Source organism: Anastrepha ludens, chromosome 5, assembly GCF_028408465.1.
Source record: "Anastrepha ludens isolate Willacy chromosome 5, idAnaLude1.1, whole genome shotgun sequence".
In the NCBI taxonomy this organism is placed as follows: Eukaryota; Metazoa; Arthropoda; class Insecta; order Diptera; family Tephritidae; genus Anastrepha; species Anastrepha ludens.
The window spans coordinates 23,402,284-23,425,066 of record NC_071501.1 but is presented as its reverse complement, the minus strand read 5'-3'; the positions used below and the strand labels follow the sequence as shown (position 1 = coordinate 23,425,066).

The following is a 22,783-nucleotide window of genomic DNA, read 5'->3' as shown; positions in this document are numbered from 1 at the left end:
TTATATTTAAGTACATACATATTTATGTATATAGAATAGAAAAAAAATTCCATCTCAATGTGTTGTCTTTTTATATTCAGTTGATTTTTCGTTCTCGTAAGTGCCACATTACCAAAATGTGTTCAAAACAACCGAAAGTGCTTAAATTACAAGAAAAGGTAAATATTTTGGATTTATTAGAAAAGGGTGCAAGTGCGGTAGCTTTGGCAAAACAATATGGTATCTCAAAATCAACAATTAGCAAGATAAAAATGAAAAAAAATAAAATTTTTGACTGTGTCAATAATACGCTTTCCGGCCAGAGGAAAAGAAAGACATTAAGAGCATCAGAGTTGCCGAAAATGGAAAAGCGCCTGTATCAATGGTTTGTAAAGCAGAGAGAAAAGCATTATCCGGTTAATGCATTAGCGCTCAAACAAAAGGCTAAAGAGATTCATCTAAAAATAAAAGAAAAGGAATGTTCTTTTAACGCAAGTGATGGATGGTTGCAAGGTTTTAAAAAAAGATATGGAGTTCGCCTGCTTAAAATAACTGGAGAAAAACTATCTTCACAGCCTTTGCTGGTCGAACCATTTAAAATCAAACTTAAACAAAAAATTGAAGAAATGGGTCTTTGCCATGATCAATTGTACAATGCTGATGAGTCTGGCTTATTTTGGAAAATTTTGCCAGAAAAGTCTGAAAAGAAAAAACTGCTCCGGGCGTAAAGACAGAAAAACAACGCGTTACTTTTTTATGTTGTGCTAATGCTTCCGGAAATCATAAGCTTAGATTGTTGGTGATTGGGAAGGCAAAAAATCCACGCATTTTCAAAAATTTTAACTGCCCAACTGAGTACAAGAGTTCCAAGTCCTCATCGATGACATCAGCTATTTTCTACGATTGGTTTCACAAATCCTTTGTGCCACAGGTTAATACTTGTTCTGCTACAGAAAAATATCGCTTTTAATAGCTAAGATTTTCTAATTTTAGGTAACAGATTTTCTTTTAAAAAAGACAATAAAACCAAACGAAGCTGTCGAAATATTTAACCGGGCTTTGGATTGGGCTCAATGCGAGAATGTTGAGCAAAATGACCTAAATGTATTAAGACGTTTACGAGAGAAAGCTCTCCTCCAAGTATTGGAAAGGAAAAAACAACAGAAAAAAATAACCGATTTTTTTTAGATGCATAAGTATGTATGTGAAATGTGATCTCTTTTGAAATGCGTTCCTTTAGTTTTAGTTAGGCTGAAAGCCTTTTTTGTTCTTTTTTTGTATTTGTTTATGTTTAGTTTAAGGTTATAGTCAATAAAAACGTTTAAAGCACACTATCAATATGTTTTTTTATTACAAGTTTCTACATTCATAAACGTCAACAATTTGTTAAACGTCAACACTCGTGGTTTTAATTAGTTGACGTTTTCCCGAGCGCACTGTATGTATATGCATGTAGATAGCTTAAAGATGGTACTCATATCTAACCCAACATTTAAGCATAAATTAACAATCGGAAAATTGTATATGAATATATGTACATATGTATGTATAAGACTTCTGTTAGCCAACGTTAATTGTTTCAATGCTGTGCATAAGGTATGGATTCAATATAATAGGCTATATTTGGTTCGCTTGAAGTGTGTATGAATACGTTAATAAAATTGTCAACGACCATACCACGCTGAAAACATCGGTTCTCGTCCGATCACCGAAATTAAGCAGCGTCGGGCGCGGTTAGTACTTGGATGGGGGACCGCTTGGGAACACCGCGTGTTGTTGACATCCAGCAACAATTTTTTTTCTTCATTTTATTTTGCACTTTTTATTAATATAATATAATATTTATTTCAAAATATAAGTCTATACTTTGCTTATACATTAACATTTGCTATGTGTATTTCAACCAGTTCAATGCTCATCAATGAATTTCTCTACCCGTCTTTACTTTATTTCGTTAGTAAAACTACTTAGTTCGTTAATTTATGAAGTCACTCTTTTATTGTTTTCTAATTTACTTTGTTTAGTTAACTAATTAATTTAATATTAAATAAAATGTTTTATCCATAAAATTCAAGCCGAATAAAATAAGCTTGCAACAACCAACCTAAAACTATATACAGCAACAAGCACATAGACTGTGATCTTTTTTTTTCCAAAGAAGAATATATGTATAAGTGACAGCAGACAATTTCACTAGAGGAGCAGTAGATGCAGAGCTAAAATAACTACCAATATCCCATTTACGCTTTGCAAACAAATTCAGAAATATTATATATGTATGTACAGTGCACTCGGGAAAACGTCAACACTAGTTTACGTCAACATCCCAAAACGTCAACCCTTAATTTTTTACATTGTCTACTCTAAAACGTCAACCAAACCACAAAGCTCTAAAACGTCAACTTTAAATAAATCAAAATTTTGAATTAAGCAACAGTTAAAATACACAGTTTTGATCACACACACACATTTATTTCATGAAATTAGTTCAGAATTCGGGTATTCCCCTTATATTTAAGTACATACATATTTATGTATATAGAATAGAAAAAAAATTCCATCTCAATGTGTTGTCTTTTTATATTCAGTTGATTTTCCGTTCTCGTAAGTGCCACATTACCAAAATGTGTTCAAAACAACCGAAAGTGCTTAAATTACAAGAAAAGGTAAATATTTTGGATTTATTAGAAAAGGGTGCAAGTGCGGTAGCTTTGGCAAAACAATATGGTATCTCAAAATCAACAATTAGCAAGATAAAAATGAAAAAAAATAAAATTTTTGACTGTGTCAATAATACGCTTTCCGGCCAGAGAAAAAGAAAGACATTAAGAGCATCAGAGTTGCCGAAAATGGAAAAGCGCCTGTATCAATGGTTTGTAAAGCAGAGAGAAAAGCATTATCCGGTTAATGCATTAGCGCTCAAACAAAAGGCTAAAGAGATTCATCTAAAAATAAAAGAAAAGGAATGTTCTTTTAACGCAAGTGATGGATGGTTGCAAGGTTTTAAAAAAAGATATGGAGTTCGCCTGCTTAAAATAACTGGAGAAAAACTATCTTCACAGCCTTTGCTGGTCGAACCATTTAAAATCAAACTTAAACAAAAAATTGAAGAAATGGGTCTTTGCCATGATCAATTGTACAATGCTGATGAGTCTGGCTTATTTTGGAAAATTTTGCCAGAAAAGTCTGAAAAGAAAAAACTGCTCCGGGCGTAAAGACAGAAAAACAACGCGTTACTTTTTTATGTTGTGCTAATGCTTCCGGAAATCATAAGCTTAGATTGTTGGTGATTGGGAAGGCAAAAAATCCACGCATTTTCAAAAATTTTAACTGCCCAACTGAGTACAAGAGTTCCAAGTCCTCATCGATGACATCAGCTATTTTCTACGATTGGTTTCACAAATCCTTTGTGCCACAGGTTAATACTTGTTCTGCTACAGAAAAATATCGCTTTTAATAGCTAAGATTTTCTAATTTTAGGTAACAGATTTTCTTTTAAAAAAGACAATAAAACCAAACGAAGCTGTCGAAATATTTAACCGGGCTTTGGATTGGGCTCAATGCGAGAATGTTGAGCAAAATGACCTAAATGTATTAAGACGTTTACGAGAGAAAGCTCTCCTCCAAGTATTGGAAAGGAAAAAACAACAGAAAAAAATAACCGATTTTTTTTAGATGCATAAGTATGTATGTGAAATGTGATCTCTTTTGAAATGCGTTCCTTTAGTTTTAGTTAGGCTGAAAGCCTTTTTTGTTCTTTTTTTGTATTTGTTTATGTTTAGTTTAAGGTTATAGTCAATAAAAACGTTTAAAGCACACTATCAATATGTTTTTTTATTACAAGTTTCTACATTCATAAACGTCAACAATTTGTTAAACGTCAACACTCGTGGTTTTAATTAGTTGACGTTTTCCCGAGCGCACTGTATGTATATGCATGTAGATAGCTTAAAGATGGTACTCATATCTAACCCAACATTTAAGCATAAATTAACAATCGGAAAATTGTATATGAATATATGTACATATGTATGTATAAGACTTCTGTTAGCCAACGTTAATTGTTTCAATGCTGTGCATAAGGTATGGATTCAATATAATAGGCTATATTTGGTTCGCTTGAAGTGTGTATGAATACGTTAATAAAATTGTCAACGACCATACCACGCTGAAAACATCGGTTCTCGTCCGATCACCGAAATTAAGCAGCGTCGGGCGCGGTTAGTACTTGGATGGGGGACCGCTTGGGAACACCGCGTGTTGTTGACATCCAGCAACAATTTTTTTTCTTCATTTTATTTTGCACTTTTTATTAATATAATATAATATTTATTTCAAAATATAAGTCTATACTTTGCTTATACATTAACATTTGCTATGTGTATTTCAACCAGTTCAATGCTCATCAATGAATTTCTCTACCCGTCTTTACTTTATTTCGTTAGTAAAACTACTTAGTTCGTTAATTTATGAAGTCACTCTTTTATTGTTTTCTAATTTACTTTGTTTAGTTAACTAATTAATTTAATATTAAATAAAATGTTTTATCCATAAAATTCAAGCCGAATAAAATAAGCTTGCAACAACCAACCTAAAACTATATACAGCAACAAGCACATAGACTGTGATCTTTTTTTTTTCCAAAGAAGAATATATGTATAAGTGACAGCAGACAATTTCACTAGAGGAGCAGTAGATGCAGAGCTAAAATAACTACCAATATCCCATTTACGCTTTGCAAACAAATTCAGAAATATTATATATGTATGTACAGTGCACTCGGGAAAACGTCAACACTAGTTTACGTCAACATCCCAAAACGTCAACCCTTAATTTTTTACATTGTCTACTCTAAAACGTCAACCAAACCACAAAGCTCTAAAACGTCAACTTTAAATAAATCAAAATTTTGAATTAAGCAACAGTTAAAATACACAGTTTTGATCACACACACACATTTATTTCATGAAATTAGTTCAGAATTCGGGTATTCCCCTTATATTTAAGTACATACATATTTATGTATATAGAATAGAAAAAAAATTCCATCTCAATGTGTTGTCTTTTTATATTCAGTTGATTTTTCGTTCTCGTAAGTGCCACATTACCAAAATGTGTTCAAAACAACCGAAAGTGCTTAAATTACAAGAAAAGGTAAATATTTTGGATTTATTAGAAAAGGGTGCAAGTGCGGTAGCTTTGGCAAAACAATATGGTATCTCAAAATCAACAATTAGCAAGATAAAAATGAAAAAAAATAAAATTTTTGACTGTGTCAATAATACGCTTTCCGGCCAGAGAAAAAGAAAGACATTAAGAGCATCAGAGTTGCCGAAAATGGAAAAGCGCCTGTATCAATGGTTTGTAAAGCAGAGAGAAAAGCATTATCCGGTTAATGCATTAGCGCTCAAACAAAAGGCTAAAGAGATTCATCTAAAAATAAAAGAAAAGGAATGTTCTTTTAACGCAAGTGATGGATGGTTGCAAGGTTTTAAAAAAAGATATGGAGTTCGCCTGCTTAAAATAACTGGAGAAAAACTATCTTCACAGCCTTTGCTGGTCGAACCATTTAAAATCAAACTTAAACAAAAAATTGAAGAAATGGGTCTTTGCCATGATCAATTGTACAATGCTGATGAGTCTGGCTTATTTTGGAAAATTTTGCCAGAAAAGTCTGAAAAGAAAAAACTGCTCCGGGCGTAAAGACAGAAAAACAACGCGTTACTTTTTTATGTTGTGCTAATGCTTCCGGAAATCATAAGCTTAGATTGTTGGTGATTGGGAAGGCAAAAAATCCACGCATTTTCAAAAATTTTAACTGCCCAACTGAGTACAAGAGTTCCAAGTCCTCATCGATGACATCAGCTATTTTCTACGATTGGTTTCACAAATCCTTTGTGCCACAGGTTAATATTTGTTCTGCTACAGAAAAATATCGCTTTTAATAGCTAAGATTTTCTAATTTTAGGTAACAGATTTTCTTTTAAAAAAGACAATAAAACCAAACGAAGCTGTCGAAATATTTAACCGGGCTTTGGATTGGGCTCAATGCGAGAATGTTGAGCAAAATGACCTAAATGTATTAAGACGTTTACGAGAGAAAGCTCTCCTCCAAGTATTGGAAAGGAAAAAACAACAGAAAAAAATAACCGATTTTTTTTAGATGCATAAGTATGTATGTGAAATGTGATCTCTTTTGAAATGCGTTCCTTTAGTTTTAGTTAGGCTGAAAGCCTTTTTTGTTCTTTTTTTGTATTTGTTTATGTTTAGTTTAAGGTTATAGTCAATAAAAACGTTTAAAGCACACTATCAATATGTTTTTTTATTACAAGTTTCTACATTCATAAACGTCAACAATTTGTTAAACGTCAACACTCGTGGTTTTAATTAGTTGACGTTTTCCCGAGCGCACTGTATGTATATGCATGTAGATAGCTTAAAGATGGTACTCATATCTAACCCAACATTTAAGCATAAATTAACAATCGGAAAATTGTATATGAATATATGTACATATGTATGTATAAGACTTCTGTTAGCCAACGTTAATTGTTTCAATGCTGTGCATAAGGTATGGATTCAATATAATAGGCTATATTTGGTTCGCTTGAAGTGTGTATGAATACGTTAATAAAATTGTCAACGACCATACCACGCTGAAAACATCGGTTCTCGTCCGTTCACCGAAATTAAGCAGCGTCGGGCGCGGTTAGTACTTGGATGGGGGACCGCTTGGGAACACCGCGTGTTGTGTTGACATCCAGCAACAATTTTTTTTCTTCATTTTATTTTGCACTTTTTATTAATATAATATAATATTTATTTCAAAATATAAGTCTATACTTTGCTTATACATTAACATTTGCTATGTGTATTTCAACCAGTTCAATGCTCATCAATGAATTTCTCTACCCGTCTTTACTTTATTTCGTTAGTAAAACTACTTAGTTCGTTAATTTATGAAGTCACTCTTTTATTGTTTTCTAATTTACTTTGTTTAGTTAACTAATTAATTTAATATTAAATAAAATGTTTTATCCATAAAATTCAAGCCGAATAAAATAAGCTTGCAACAACCAACCTAAAACTATATACAGCAACAAGCACATAGACTGTGATCTTTTTTTTTTCCAAAGAAGAATATATGTATAAGTGACAGCAGACAATTTCACTAGAGGAGCAGTAGATGCAGAGCTGAAATAACTACCAATATCCCATTTACGCTTTGCAAACAAATTCAGAAATATTATATATGTATGTACAGTGCACTCGGGAAAACGTCAACACTAGTTTACGTCAACATCCCAAAACGTCAACCCTTAATTTTTTACATTGTCTACTCTAAAACGTCAACCAAACCACAAAGCTCTAAAACGTCAACTTTAAATAAATCAAAATTTTGAATTAAGCAACAGTTAAAATACACAGTTTTGATCACACACACACATTTATTTCATGAAATTAGTTCAGAATTCGGGTATTCCCCTTATATTTAAGTACATACATATTTATGTATATAGAATAGAAAAAAAATTCCATCTCAATGTGTTGTCTTTTTATATTCAGTTGATTTTTCGTTCTCGTAAGTGCCACATTACCAAAATGTGTTCAAAACAACCGAAAGTGCTTAAATTACAAGAAAAGGTAAATATTTTGGATTTATTAGAAAAGGGTGCAAGTGCGGTAGCTTTGGCAAAACAATATGGTATCTCAAAATCAACAATTAGCAAGATAAAAATGAAAAAAAATAAAATTTTTGACTGTGTCAATAATACGCTTTCCGGCCAGAGAAAAAGAAAGACATTAAGAGCATCAGAGTTGCCGAAAATGGAAAAGCGCCTGTATCAATGGTTTGTAAAGCAGAGAGAAAAGCATTATCCGGTTAATGCATTAGCGCTCAAACAAAAGGCTAAAGAGATTCATCTAAAAATAAAAGAAAAGGAATGTTCTTTTAACGCAAGTGATGGATGGTTGCAAGGTTTTAAAAAAAGATATGGAGTTCGCCTGCTTAAAATAACTGGAGAAAAACTATCTTCACAGCCTTTGCTGGTCGAACCATTTAAAATCAAACTTAAACAAAAAATTGAAGAAATGGGTCTTTGCCATGATCAATTGTACAATGCTGATGAGTCTGGCTTATTTTGGAAAATTTTGCCAGAAAAGTCTGAAAAGAAAAAACTGCTCCGGGCGTAAAGACAGAAAAACAACGCGTTACTTTTTTATGTTGTGCTAATGCTTCCGGAAATCATAAGCTTAGATTGTTGGTGATTGGGAAGGCAAAAAATCCACGCATTTTCAAAAATTTTAACTGCCCAACTGAGTACAAGAGTTCCAAGTCCTCATCGATGACATCAGCTATTTTCTACGATTGGTTTCACAAATCCTTTGTGCCACAGGTTAATATTTGTTCTGCTACAGAAAAATATCGCTTTTAATAGCTAAGATTTTCTAATTTTAGGTAACAGATTTTCTTTTAAAAAAGACAATAAAACCAAACGAAGCTGTCGAAATATTTAACCGGGCTTTGGATTGGGCTCAATGCGAGAATGTTGAGCAAAATGACCTAAATGTATTAAGACGTTTACGAGAGAAAGCTCTCCTCCAAGTATTGGAAAGGAAAAAACAACAGAAAAAAATAACCGATTTTTTTTAGATGCATAAGTATGTATGTGAAATGTGATCTCTTTTGAAATGCGTTCCTTTAGTTTTAGTTAGGCTGAAAGCCTTTTTTGTTCTTTTTTTGTATTTGTTTATGTTTAGTTTAAGGTTATAGTCAATAAAAACGTTTAAAGCACACTATCAATATGTTTTTTTATTACAAGTTTCTACATTCATAAACGTCAACAATTTGTTAAACGTCAACACTCGTGGTTTTAATTAGTTGACGTTTTCCCGAGCGCACTGTATGTATATGCATGTAGATAGCTTAAAGATGGTACTCATATCTAACCCAACATTTAAGCATAAATTAACAATCGGAAAATTGTATATGAATATATGTACATATGTATGTATAAGACTTCTGTTAGCCAACGTTAATTGTTTCAATGCTGTGCATAAGGTATGGATTCAATATAATAGGCTATATTTGGTTCGCTTGAAGTGTGTATGAATACGTTAATAAAATTGTCAACGACCATACCACGCTGAAAACATCGGTTCTCGTCCGATCACCGAAATTAAGCAGCGTCGAGCGCGGTTAGTACTTGGATGGGGGACCGCTTGGGAACACCGCGTGTTGTTGACATCCAGCAACAATTTTTTTTCTTCATTTTATTTTGCACTTTTTATTAATATAATATAATATTTATTTCAAAATATAAGTCTATACTTTGCTTATACATTAACATTTGCTATGTGTATTTCAACCAGTTCAATGCTCATCAATGAATTTCTCTACCCGTCTTTACTTTATTTCGTTAGTAAAACTACTTAGTTCGTTAATTTATGAAGTCACTCTTTTATTGTTTTCTAATTTACTTTGTTTAGTTAACTAATTAATTTAATATTAAATAAAATGTTTTATCCATAAAATTCAAGCCGAATAAAATAAGCTTGCAACAACCAACCTAAAACTATATACAGCAACAAGCACATGGACTGTGATCTTTTTTTTTTCCAAAGAAGAATATATGTATAAGTGACAGCAGACAATTTCACTAGAGGAGCAGTAGATGCAGAGCTAAAATAACTACCAATATCCCATTTACGCTTTGCAAACAAATTCAGAAATATTATATATGTATGTACAGTGCACTCGGGAAAACGTCAACACTAGTTTACGTCAACATCCCAAAACGTCAACCCTTAATTTTTTACATTGTCTACTCTAAAACGTCAACCAAACCACAAAGCTCTAAAACGTCAACTTTAAATAAATCAAAATTTTGAATTAAGCAACAGTTAAAATACACAGTTTTGATCACACACACACATTTATTTCATGAAATTAGTTCAGAATTCGGGTATTCCCCTTATATTTAAGTACATACATATTTATGTATATAGAATAGAAAAAAAATTCCATCTCAATGTGTTGTCTTTTTATATTCAGCTGATTTTTCGTTCTCGTAAGTGCCACATTACCAAAATGTGTTCAAAACAACCGAAAGTGCTTAAATTACAAGAAAAGGTAAATATTTTGGATTTATTAGAAAAGGGTGCAAGTGCGGTAGCTTTAGCAAAACAATATGGTATCTCAAAATCAACAATTAGCAAGATAAAAATGAAAAAAAATAAAATTTTTGACTGTGTCAATAATACGCTTTCCGGCCAGAGAAAAAGAAAGACATTAAGAGCATCAGAGTTGCCGAAAATGGAAAAGCGCCTGTATCAATGGTTTGTAAAGCAGAGAGAAAAGCATTATCCGGTTAATGCATTAGCGCTCAAACAAAAGGCTAAAGAGATTCATCTAAAAATAAAAGAAAAGGAATGTTCTTTTAACGCAAGTGATGGATGGTTGCAAGGTTTTAAAAAAAGATATGGAGTTCGCCTGCTTAAAATAACTGGAGAAAAACTATCTTCACAGCCTTTGCTGGTCGAACCATTTAAAATCAAACTTAAACAAAAAATTGAAGAAATGGGTCTTTGCCATGATCAATTGTACAATGCTGATGAGTCTGGCTTATTTTGGAAAATTTTGCCAGAAAAGTCTGAAAAGAAAAAACTGCTCCGGGCGTAAAGACAGAAAAACAACGCGTTACTTTTTTATGTTGTGCTAATGCTTCCGGAAATCATAAGCTTAGATTGTTGGTGATTGGGAAGGCAAAAAATCCACGCATTTTCAAAAATTTTAACTGCCCAACTGAGTACAAGAGTTCCAAGTCCTCATCGATGACATCAGCTATTTTCTACGATTGGTTTCACAAATCCTTTGTGCCACAGGTTAATATTTGTTCTGCTACAGAAAAATATCGCTTTTAATAGCTAAGATTTTCTAATTTTAGGTAACAGATTTTCTTTTAAAAAAGACAATAAAACCAATCGAAGCTGTCGAAATATTTAACCGGGCTTTGGATTGGGCTCAATGCGAGAATGTTGAGCAAAATGACCTAAATGTATTAAGACGTTTACGAGAGAAAGCTCTCCTCCAAGTATTGGAAAGGAAAAAACAACAGAAAAAAATAACCGATTTTTTTTAGATGCATAAGTATGTATGTGAAATGTGATCTCTTTTGAAATGCGTTCCTTTAGTTTTAGTTAGGCTGAAAGCCTTTTTTGTTCTTTTTTTGTATTTGTTTATGTTTAGTTTAAGGTTATAGTCAATAAAAACGTTTAAAGCACACTATCAATATGTTTTTTTATTACAAGTTTCTACATTCATAAACGTCAACAATTTGTTAAACGTCAACACTCGTGGTTTTAATTAGTTGACGTTTTCCCGAGCGCACTGTATGTATATGCATGTAGATAGCTTAAAGATGGTACTCATATCTAACCCAACATTTAAGCATAAATTAACAATCGGAAAATTGTATATGAATATATGTACATATGTATGTATAAGACTTCTGTTAGCCAACGTTAATTGTTTCAATGCTGTGCATAAGGTATGGATTCAATATAATAGGCTATATTTGGTTCGCTTGAAGTGTGTATGAATATAGTCAACGACCATACCACGCTGAAAACATCGGTTCTCGTCCGATCACCGAAATTAAGCAGCGTCGGGCGCGGTTAGTACTTGGATGGGGGACCGCTTGGGAACACCGCGTGTTGTTGACATCCAGCAACAATTTTTTTTCTTCATTTTATTTTGCACTTTTTATTAATATAATATAATATTTATTTCAAAATATAAGTCTATACTTTGCTTATACATTAACATTTGCTATGTGTATTTCAACCAGTTCAATGCTCATCAATGAATTTCTCTACCCGTCTTTACTTTATTTCGTTAGTAAATCTACTTAGTTCGTTAATTTATGAAGACACTCTTTTATTGTTTTCTAATTTACTTTGTTTAGTTAACTAATTAATTTAATATTAAATAAAATGTTTTATCCATAAAATTCAAGCCGAATAAAATAAGCTTGCAACAACCAACCTAAAACTATATACAGCAACAAGCACATAGACTGTGATCTTTTTTTTTCCAAAGAAGAATACATGTATAAGTGACAGCAGATAATTTCACTAGAGGAGCAGTAGATGCAGAGCTAAAATAACTACCAATATCCCATTTACGCTTTGCAAACAAATTCAGAAATATTATATATGTATGTACAGTGCACTCGGGAAAACGTCAACACTAGTTTACGTCAACATCCCAAAACGTCAACCCTTAATTTTTTACATTGTCTACTCTAAAACGTGAACTTTAAATAAATCAAAATTTTGAATTAAGCAACAGTTAAAATACACAGTTTTGATCACACACACACATTTATTTCATGAAATTAGTTCAGAATTCGGGTATTCCCCTTATATTTAAGTACATACATATTTATGTACATATATAGAATAGAAAAAAAATTCCATCTCAATGTGTTGTCTTTTTATATTCAGCTGATTTTTCGTTCTCGTAAGTGCCACATTACCAAAATGTGTTCAAAACAACCGAAAGTGCTTAAATTACAAGAAAAGGTAAATATTTTGGATTTATTAGAAAAGGGTGCAAGTGCGGTAGCTTTAGCAAAACAATATGGTATCTCAAAATCAACAATTAGCAAGATAAAAATGAAAAAAAAATAAAATTTTTGACTGTGTCAATAATACGCTTTCCGGCCAGAGAAAAAGAAAGACATTAAGAGCATCAGAGTTGCCGAAAATGGAAAAGCGCCTGTATCAATGGTTTGTAAAGCAGAGAGAAAAGCATTATCCGGTTAATGCATTAGCGCTCAAACAAAAGGCTAAAGAGATTCATCTAAAAATAAAAGAAAAGGAATGTTCTTTTAACGCAAGTGATGGATGGTTGCAAGGTTTTAAAAAAAGATATGGAGTTCGCCTGCTTAAAATAACTGGAGAAAAACTATCTTCACAGCCTTTGCTGGTCGAACCATTTAAAATCAAACTTAAACAAAAAATTGAAGAAATGGGTCTTTGCCATGATCAATTGTACAATGCTGATGAGTCTGGCTTATTTTGGAAAATTTTGCCAGAAAAGTCTGAAAAGAAAAAACTGCTCCGGGCGTAAAGACAGAAAAACAACGCGTTACTTTTTTAGCTTAGATTGTTGGTGATTGGGAAGGCAAAAAATCCACGCATTTTCAAAAATTTTAACTGCCCAACTGAGTACAAGAGTTCCAAGTCCTCATCGATGACATCAGCTATTTTCTACGATTGGTTTCACAAATCCTTTGTGCCACAGGTTAATATTTGTTCTGCTACAGAAAAATATCGCTTTTAATAGCTAAGATTTTCTAATTTTAGGTAACAGATTTTCTTTTAAAAAAGACAATAAAACCAAACGAAGCTGTCGAAATATTTAACCGGGCTTTGGATTGGGCTCAATGCGAGAATGTTGAGCAAAATGACCTAAATGTATTAAGACGTTTACGAGAGAAAGCTCTCCTCCAAGTATTGGAAAGGAAAAAACAACAGAAAAAAATAACCGATTTTTTTTAGATGCATAAGTATGTATGTGAAATGTGATCTCTTTTGAAATGCGTTCCTTTAGTTTTAGTTAGGCTGAAAGCCTTTTTTGTTCTTTTTTTATATTTGTTTATGTTTAGTTTAAGGTTATAGTCAATAAAAACGTTTAAAGCACACTATCAATATGTTTTTTTATTACAAGTTTCTACATTCATAAACGTCAACAATTTGTTAAACGTCAACACTCGTGGTTTTAATTAGTTGACGTTTTCCCGAGCGCACTGTATGTATATGCATGTAGATAGCTTAAAGATGGTACTCATATCTAACCCAACATTTAAGCATAAATTAACAATCGGAAAATTGTATATGAATATATGTACATATGTATGTATAAGACTTCTGTTAGCCAACGTTAATTGTTTCAATGCTGTGCATAAGGTATGGATTCAATATAATAGGCCATATTTGGTTCGCTTGAAGTGTGTATGAATACGTTAATAAAATTATCAACGACCATACCACGCTGAAAACATCGGTTCTCGTCCGATCACCGAAATTAAGCAGCGTCGGGCGCGGTTAGTACTTGGATGGGGGACCGCTTGGGAACACCGCGTGTTGTTGACATCCAGCAACAATTTTTTTTCTTCATTTTATTTTGCACTTTTTATTAATATAATATAATATTTATTTCAAAATATAAGTCTATACTTTGCTTATACATTAACATTTGCTATGTGTATTTCCCGATTTTTTTTAGATGCATAAGTATGTATGTGAAATGTGATCTCTTTTGAAATGCGTTCCTTTAGTTTTAGTTAGGCTGAAAGCCTTTTTTGTTCTTTTTTTGTATTTGTTTATGTTTAGTTTAAGGTTATAGTCAATAAAAACGTTTAAAGCACACTATCAATATGTTTTTTTATTACAAGTTTCTACATTCATAAACGTCAACAATTTGTTAAACGTCAACACTCGTGGTTTTAATTAGTTGACGTTTTCCCGAGCGCACTGTATGTATATGCATGTAGATAGCTTAAAGATGGTACTCATATCTAACCCAACATTTAAGCATAAATTAACAATCGGAAAATTGTATATGAATATATGTACATATGTATGTATAAGACTTCTGTTAGCCAACGTTAATTGTTTCAATGCTGTGCATAAGGTATGGATTCAATATAATAGGCTATATTTGGTTCGCTTGAAGTGTGTATGAATACGTTAATAAAATTGTCAACGACCATACCACGCTGAAAACATCGGTTCTCGTCCGATCACCGAAATTAAGCAGCGTCGGGCGCGGTTAGTACTTGGATGGGGGACCGCTTGGGAACACCGCGTGTTGTTGACATCCAGCAACAATTTTTTTTCTTCATTTTATTTTGCACTTTTTATTAATATAATATAATATTTATTTCAAAATATAAGTCTATACTTTGCTTATACATTAACATTTGCTATGTGTATTTCAACCAGTTCAATGCTCATCAATGAATTTCTCTACCCGTCTTTACTTTATTTCGTTAGTAAATCTACTTAGTTCGTTAATTTATGAAGTCACTCTTTTATTGTTTTCTAATTTACTTTGTTTAGTTAACTAATTAATTTAATATTAAATAAAATGTTTTATCCATAAAATTCAAGCCGAATAAAATAAGCTTGCAACAACCAACCTAAAACTATATACAGCAACAAGCACATAGACTGTGATCTTTTTTTTTCCAAAGAAGAATACATGTATAAGTGACAGCAGATAATTTCACTAGAGGAGCAGTAGATGCAGAGCTAAAATAACTACCAATATCCCATTTACGCTTTGCAAACAAATTCAGAAATATTATATATGTATGTACAGTGCACTCGGGAAAACGTCAACACTAGTTTACGTCAACATCCCAAAACGTCAACCCTTAATTTTTTACATTGTCTACTCTAAAACGTGAACTTTAAATAAATCAAAATTTTGAATTAAGCAACAGTTAAAATACACAGTTTTGATCACACACACACATTTATTTCATGAAATTAGTTCAGAATTCGGGTATTCCCCTTATATTTAAGTACATACATATTTATGTACATATATAGAATAGAAAAAAAATTCCATCTCAATGTGTTGTCTTTTTATATTCAGCTGATTTTTCGTTCTCGTAAGTGCCACATTACCAAAATGTGTTCAAAACAACCGAAAGTGCTTAAATTACAAGAAAAGGTAAATATTTTGGATTTATTAGAAAAGGGTGCAAGTGCGGTAGCTTTAGCAAAACAATATGGTATCTCAAAATCAACAATTAGCAAGATAAAAATGAAAAAAAAAAAAATTTTTGACTGTGTCAATAATACGCTTTCCGGCCAGAGAAAAAGAAAGACATTAAGAGCATCAGAGTTGCCGAAAATGGAAAAGCGCCTGTATCAATGGTTTGTAAAGCAGAGAGAAAAGCATTATCCGGTTAATGCATTAGCGCTCAAACAAAAGGCTAAAGAGATTCATCTAAAAATAAAAGAAAAGGAATGTTCTTTTAACGCAAGTGATGGATGGTTGCAAGGTTTTAAAAAAAGATATGGAGTTCGCCTGCTTAAAATAACTGGAGAAAAACTATCTTCACAGCCTTTGCTGGTCGAACCATTTAAAATCAAACTTAAACAAAAAATTGAAGAAATGGGTCTTTGCCATGATCAATTGTACAATGCTGATGAGTCTGGCTTATTTTGGAAAATTTTGCCAGAAAAGTCTGAAAAGAAAAAACTGCTCCGGGCGTAAAGACAGAAAAACAACGCGTTACTTTTTTAGCTTAGATTGTTGGTGATTGGGAAGGCAAAAAATCCACGCATTTTCAAAAATTTTAACTGCCCAACTGAGTACAAGAGTTCCAAGTCCTCATCGATGACATCAGCTATTTTCTACGATTGGTTTCACAAATCCTTTGTGCCACAGGTTAATATTTGTTCTGCTACAGAAAAATATCGCTTTTAATAGCTAAGATTTTCTAATTTTAGGTAACAGATTTTCTTTTAAAAAAGACAATAAAACCAAACGAAGCTGTCGAAATATTTAACCGGGCTTTGGATTGGGCTCAATGCGAGAATGTTGAGCAAAATGACCTAAATGTATTAAGACGTTTACGAGAGAAAGCTCTCCTCCAAGTATTGGAAAGGAAAAAACAACAGAAAAAAATAACCGATTTTTTTTAGATGCATAAGTATGTATGTGAAATGTGATCTCTTTTGAAATGCGTTCCTTTAGTTTTAGTTAGGCTGAAAGCCTTTTTTGTTCTTTTTTTATATTTGTTTATGTTTAGTTTAAGGTTATAGTCAATAAAAACGTTTAAAGCACACTATCAATATGTTTTTTTATTACAAGTTTCTACATTCATAAACGTCAACAATTTGTTAAACGTCAACACTCGTGGTTTTAATTAGTTGACGTTTTCCCGAGCGCACTGTATGTATATGCATGTAGATAGCTTAAAGATGGTACTCATATCTAACCCAACATTTAAGCATAAATTAACAATCGGAAAATTGTATATGAATATATGTACATATGTATGTATAAGACTTCTGTTAGCCAACGTTAATTGTTTCAATGCTGTGCATAAGGTATGGATTCAATATAATAGGCCATATTTGGTTCGCTTGAAGTGTGTATGAATACGTTAATAAAATTGTCAACGACCATACCACGCTGAAAACATCGGTTCTCGTCCGATCACCGAAATTAAGCAGCGTCGGGCGCGGTTAGTACTTGGATGGGGGACCGCTTGGGAACACCGCGTGTTGTTGACATCCAGCAACAATTTTTTTTCTTCATTTTATTTTGCACTTTTTATTAATATAATATAATATTTATTTCAAAATATAAGTCTATACTTTGCTTATACATTAACATTTGCTATGTGTATTTCCCGATTTTTTTTAGATGCATAAGTATGTATGTGAAATGTGATCTCTTTTGAAATGCGTTCCTTTAGTTTTAGTTAGGCTGAAAGCCTTTTTTGTTCTTTTTTTGTATTTGTTTATGTTTAGTTTAAGGTTATAGTCAATAAAAACGTTTAAAGCACACTATCAATATGTTTTTTTATTACAAGTTTCTACATTCATAAACGTCAACAATTTGTTAAACGTCAACACTCGTGGTTTTAATTAGTTGACGTTTTCCCGAGCGCACTGTATGTATATGCATGTAGATAGCTTAAAGATGGTACTCATATCTAACCCAACATTTAAGCATAAATTAACAATCGGAAAATTGTATATGAATATATGTACATATGTATGTATAAGACTTCTGTTAGCCAACGTTAATTGTTTCAATGCTGTGCATAAGGTATGGATTCAATATAATAGGCTATATTTGGTTCGCTTGAAGTGTGTATGAATACGTTAATAAAATTGTCAACGACCATACCACGCTGAAAACATCGGTTCTCGTCCGATCACCGAAATTAAGCAGCGTCGGGCGCGGTTAGTACTTGGATGGGGGACCGCTTGGGAACACCGCGTGTTGTTGACATCCAGCAACAATTTTTTTTCTTCATTTTATTTTGCACTTTTTATTAATATAATATAATATTTATTTCAAAATATAAGTCTATACTTTGCTTATACATTAACATTTGCTATGTGTATTTCAACCAGTTCAATGCTCATCAATGAATTTCTCTACCCGTCTTTACTTTATTTCGTTAGTAAATCTACTTAGTTCGTTAATTTATGAAGTCACTCTTTTATTGTTTTCTAATTTACTTTGTTTAGTTAACTAATTAATTTAATATTAAATAAAATGTTTTATCCATAAAATTCAAGCCGAATAAAATAAGCTTGCAACAACCAACCTAAAACTATATACAGCAACAAGCACATAGACTGTGATCTTTTTTTTTCCAAAGAAGAATACATGTATAAGTGACAGCAGATAATTTCACTAGAGGAGCAGTAGATGCAGAGCTAAAATAACTACCAATATCCCATTTACGCTTTGCAAACAAATTCAGAAATATTATATATGTATGTACAGTGCACTCGGGAAAACGTCAACACTAGTTTACGTCAACATCCCAAAACGTCAACCCTTAATTTTTTACATTGTCTACTCTAAAACGTGAACTTTAAATAAATCAAAATTTTGAATTAAGCAACAGTTAAAATACACAGTTTTGATCACACACACACATTTATTTCATGAAATTAGTTCAGAATTCGGGTATTCCCCTTATATTTAAGTACATACATATTTATGTACATATATAGAATAGAAAAAAAATTCCATCTCAATGTGTTGTCTTTTTATATTCAGCTGATTTTTCGTTCTCGTAAGTGCCACATTACCAAAATGTGTTCAAAACAACCGAAAGTGCTTAAATTACAAGAAAAGGTAAATATTTTGGATTTATTAGAAAAGGGTGCAAGTGCGGTAGCTTTAGCAAAACAATATGGTATCTCAAAATCAACAATTAGCAAGATAAAAATGAAAAAAAATAAAATTTTTGACTGTGTCAATAATACGCTTTCCGGCCAGAGAAAAAGAAAGACATTAAGAGCATCAGAGTTGCCGAAAATGGAAAAGCGCCTGTATCAATGGTTTGTAAAGCAGAGAGAAAAGCATTATCCGGTTAATGCATTAGCGCTCAAACAAAAGGCTAAAGAGATTCATCTAAAAATAAAAGAAAAGGAATGTTCTTTTAACGCAAGTGATGGATGGTTGCAAGGTTTTAAAAAAAGATATGGAGTTCGCCTGCTTAAAATAACTGGAGAAAAACTATCTTCACAGCCTTTGCTGGTCGAACCATTTAAAATCAAACTTAAACAAAAAATTGAAGAAATGGGTCTTTGCCATGATCAATTGTACAATGCTGATGAGTCTGGCTTATTTTGGAAAATTTTGCCAGAAAAGTCTGAAAAGAAAAAACTGCTCCGGGCGTAAAGACAGAAAAACAACGCGTTACTTTTTTAGCTTAGATTGTTGGTGATTGGGAAGGCAAAAAATCCACGCATTTTCAAAAATTTTAACTGCCCAACTGAGTACAAGAGTTCCAAGTCCTCATCGATGACATCAGCTATTTTCTACGATTGGTTTCACAAATCCTTTGTGCCACAGGTTAATATTTGTTCTGCTACAGAAAAATATCGCTTTTAATAGCTAAGATTTTCTAATTTTAGGTAACAGATTTTCTTTTAAAAAAGACAATAAAACCAAACGAAGCTGTCGAAATATTTAACCGGGCTTTGGATTGGGCTCAATGCGAGAATGTTGAGCAAAATGACCTAAATGTATTAAGACGTTTACGAGAGAAAGCTCTCCTCCAAGTATTGGAAAGGAAAAAACAACAGAAAAAAATAACCGATTTTTTTTAGATGCATAAGTATGTATGTGAAATGTGATCTCTTTTGAAATGCGTTCCTTTAGTTTTAGTTAGGCTGAAAGCCTTTTTTGTTCTTTTTTTATATTTGTTTATGTTTAGTTTAAGGTTATAGTCAATAAAAACGTTTAAAGCACACTATCAATATGTTTTTTTATTACAAGTTTCTACATTCATAAACGTCAACAATTTGTTAAACGTCAACACTCGTGGTTTTAATTAGTTGACGTTTTCCCGAGCGCACTGTATGTATATGCATGTAGATAGCTTAAAGATGGTACTCATATCTAACCCAACATTTAAGCATAAATTAACAATCGGAAAATTGTATATGAATATATGTACATATGTATGTATAAGACTTCTGTTAGCCAACGTTAATTGTTTCAATGCTGTGCATAAGGTATGGATTCAATATAATAGGCCATATTTGGTTCGCTTGAAGTGTGTATGAATACGTTAATAAAATTGTCAACGACCATACCACGCTGAAAACATCGGTTCTCGTCCGATCACCGAAATTAAGCAGCGTCGGGCGCGGTTAGTACTTGGATGGGGGACCGCTTGGGAACACCGCGTGTTGTTGACATCCAGCAACAATTTTTTTTCTTCATTTTATTTTGCACTTTTTATTAATATAATATAATATTTATTTCAAAATATAAGTCTATACTTTGCTTATACATTAACATTTGCTATGTGTATTTCAACCAGTTCAATGCTCATCAATGAATTTCTCTACCCGTCTTTACTTTATTTCGTTAGTAAATCTACTTAGTTCGTTAATTTATGAAGTCACTCTTTTATTGTTTTCTAATTTACTTTGTTTAGTTAACTAATTAATTTAATATTAAATAAAATGTTTTATCCATAAAATTCAAGCCGAATAAAATAAGCTTGCAACAACCAACCTAAAACTATATACAGCAACAAGCACATAGACTGTGATCTTTTTTTTTCCAAAGAAGAATATATGTATAAGTGACAGCAGATAATTTCACTAGAGGAGCAGTAGATGCAGAGCTAAAATAACTACCAATATCCCATTTACGCTTTGCAAACAAATTCAGAAATATTATATATGTATGTACAGTGCACTCGGGAAAACGTCAACACTAGTTTACGTCAACATCCCAAAACGTCAACCCTTAATTTTTTACATTGTCTACTCTAAAACGTCAACCAAACCACAAAGCTCTAAAACGTCAACTTTAAATAAATCAAAATTTTGAATTAAGCAACAGTTAAAATACACAGTTTTGATCACACACACACATTTATTTCATGAAATTAGTTCAGAATTCGGGTATTCCCCTTATATTTAAGTACATACATATTTATGTATATAGAATAGAAAAAAAATTCCATCTCAATGTGTTGTCTTTTTATATTCAGTTGATTTTTCGTTCTCGTAAGTGACACATTACCAAAATGTGTTCAAAACAACCGAAAGTGCTTAAATTACAAGAAAAGGTAAATATTTTGGATTTATTAGAAAAGGGTGCAAGTGCGGTAGCTTTAGCAAAACAATATGGTATCTCAAAATCAACAATTAGCAAGATAAAAATGAAAAAAAATAAAATTTTTGACTGTGTCAATAATACGCTTTCCGGCCAGAGAAAAATAAAGACATTAAGAGCATCAGAGTTGCCGAAAATGGAAAAGCGCCTGTATCAATGGTTTGTAAAGCAGAGAGAAAAGCATTATCCGGTTAATGCATTAGCGCTCAAACAAAAGGCTAAAGAGATTCATCTAAAAATAAAAGAAAAGGAATGTTCTTTTAACGCAAGTGATGGATGGTTGCAAGGTTTTAAAAAAAGATATGGAGTTCGCCTGCTTAAAATAACTGGAGAAAAACTATCTTCACAGCCTTTGCTGGTCGAACCATTTAAAATCAAACTTAAACAAAAAATTGAAGAAATGGGTCTTTGCCATGATCAATTGTACAATGCTGATGAGTCTGGCTTATTTTGGAAAATTTTGCCAGAAAAGTCTGAAAAGAAAAAACTGCTCCGGGCGTAAAGACAGAAAAACAACGCGTTACTTTTTTATGTTGTGCTAATGCTTCCGGAAATCATAAGCTTAGATTGTTGGTGATTGGGAAGGCAAAAAATCCACGCATTTTCAAAAATTTTAACTGCCCAACTGAGTACAAGAGTTCCAAGTCCTCATCGATGACATCAGCTATTTTCTACGATTGGTTTCACAAATCCTTTGTGCCACAGGTTAATATTTGTTCTGCTACAGAAAAATATCGCTTTTAATAGCTAAGATTTTCTAATTTTAGGTAACAGATTTTCTTTTAAAAAAGACAATAAAACCAAACGAAGCTGTCGAAATATTTAACCGGGCTTTGGATTGGGCTCAATGCGAGAATGTTGAGCAAAATGACCTAAATGTATTAAGACGTTTACGAGAGAAAGCTCTCCTCCAAGTATTGGAAAGGAAAAAACAACAGAAAAAAATAACCGATTTTTTTTAGATGCATAAGTATGTATGTGAAATGTGATCTCTTTTGAAATGCGTTCCTTTAGTTTTAGTTAGGCTGAAAGCCTTTTTTGTTCTTTTTTTGTATTTGTTTATGTTTAGTTTAAGGTTATAGTCAATAAAAACGTTTAAAGCACACTATCAATATGTTTTTTTATTACAAGTTTCTACATTCATAAACGTCAACAATTTGTTAAACGTCAACACTCGTGGTTTTAATTAGTTGACGTTTTCCCGAGCGCACTGTATGTATATGCATGTAGATAGCTTAAAGATGGTACTCATATCTAACCCAACATTTAAGCATAAATTAACAATCGGAAAATTGTATATGAATATATGTACATATGTATGTATAAGACTTCTGTTAGCCAACGTTAATTGTTTCAATGCTGTGCATAAGGTATGGATTCAATATAATA

The 22,783-nt window shown here is 32.3% G+C and overlaps 9 non-coding genes and 1 pseudogene across 9 annotated transcripts; all 10 read left to right on the top strand.

The window, feature by feature from the left end:
* The first annotated feature begins 1,642 nt into the window (after positions 1-1,642).
* LOC128865529 (5S ribosomal RNA) lies at positions 1,643-1,761 on the top strand. Its single transcript, XR_008454858.1, has one exon. It is a non-coding gene; the product is annotated as a 5S ribosomal RNA (ribosomal RNA).
* Positions 1,762-4,129: 2,368 nt separating this feature from the next.
* On the top strand, positions 4,130-4,248 carry LOC128865527 (5S ribosomal RNA). The gene has a single exon (XR_008454856.1). It is a non-coding gene; the product is annotated as a 5S ribosomal RNA (ribosomal RNA).
* A 2,370-nt stretch (positions 4,249-6,618) lies between these two features.
* On the top strand, positions 6,619-6,737 carry LOC128865470 (5S ribosomal RNA; annotated as a pseudogene).
* A 2,370-nt stretch (positions 6,738-9,107) lies between these two features.
* Positions 9,108-9,226, top strand: LOC128865461 (5S ribosomal RNA). Its single transcript, XR_008454806.1, has one exon. It is a non-coding gene; the product is annotated as a 5S ribosomal RNA (ribosomal RNA).
* A 2,358-nt stretch (positions 9,227-11,584) lies between these two features.
* On the top strand, positions 11,585-11,703 carry LOC128865526 (5S ribosomal RNA). The gene has a single exon (XR_008454855.1). It is a non-coding gene; the product is annotated as a 5S ribosomal RNA (ribosomal RNA).
* A 2,317-nt stretch (positions 11,704-14,020) lies between these two features.
* Positions 14,021-14,139, top strand: LOC128865550 (5S ribosomal RNA). Its single transcript, XR_008454878.1, has one exon. It is a non-coding gene; the product is annotated as a 5S ribosomal RNA (ribosomal RNA).
* A 608-nt stretch (positions 14,140-14,747) lies between these two features.
* On the top strand, positions 14,748-14,866 carry LOC128865525 (5S ribosomal RNA). Its single transcript, XR_008454853.1, has one exon. It is a non-coding gene; the product is annotated as a 5S ribosomal RNA (ribosomal RNA).
* A 2,316-nt stretch (positions 14,867-17,182) lies between these two features.
* LOC128865524 (5S ribosomal RNA) lies at positions 17,183-17,301 on the top strand. The gene has a single exon (XR_008454852.1). It is a non-coding gene; the product is annotated as a 5S ribosomal RNA (ribosomal RNA).
* A 608-nt stretch (positions 17,302-17,909) lies between these two features.
* LOC128865523 (5S ribosomal RNA) lies at positions 17,910-18,028 on the top strand. The gene has a single exon (XR_008454851.1). It is a non-coding gene; the product is annotated as a 5S ribosomal RNA (ribosomal RNA).
* Positions 18,029-20,344: 2,316 nt separating this feature from the next.
* Positions 20,345-20,463, top strand: LOC128865522 (5S ribosomal RNA). Its single transcript, XR_008454850.1, has one exon. It is a non-coding gene; the product is annotated as a 5S ribosomal RNA (ribosomal RNA).
* Positions 20,464-22,783: the final 2,320 nt, after the last annotated feature.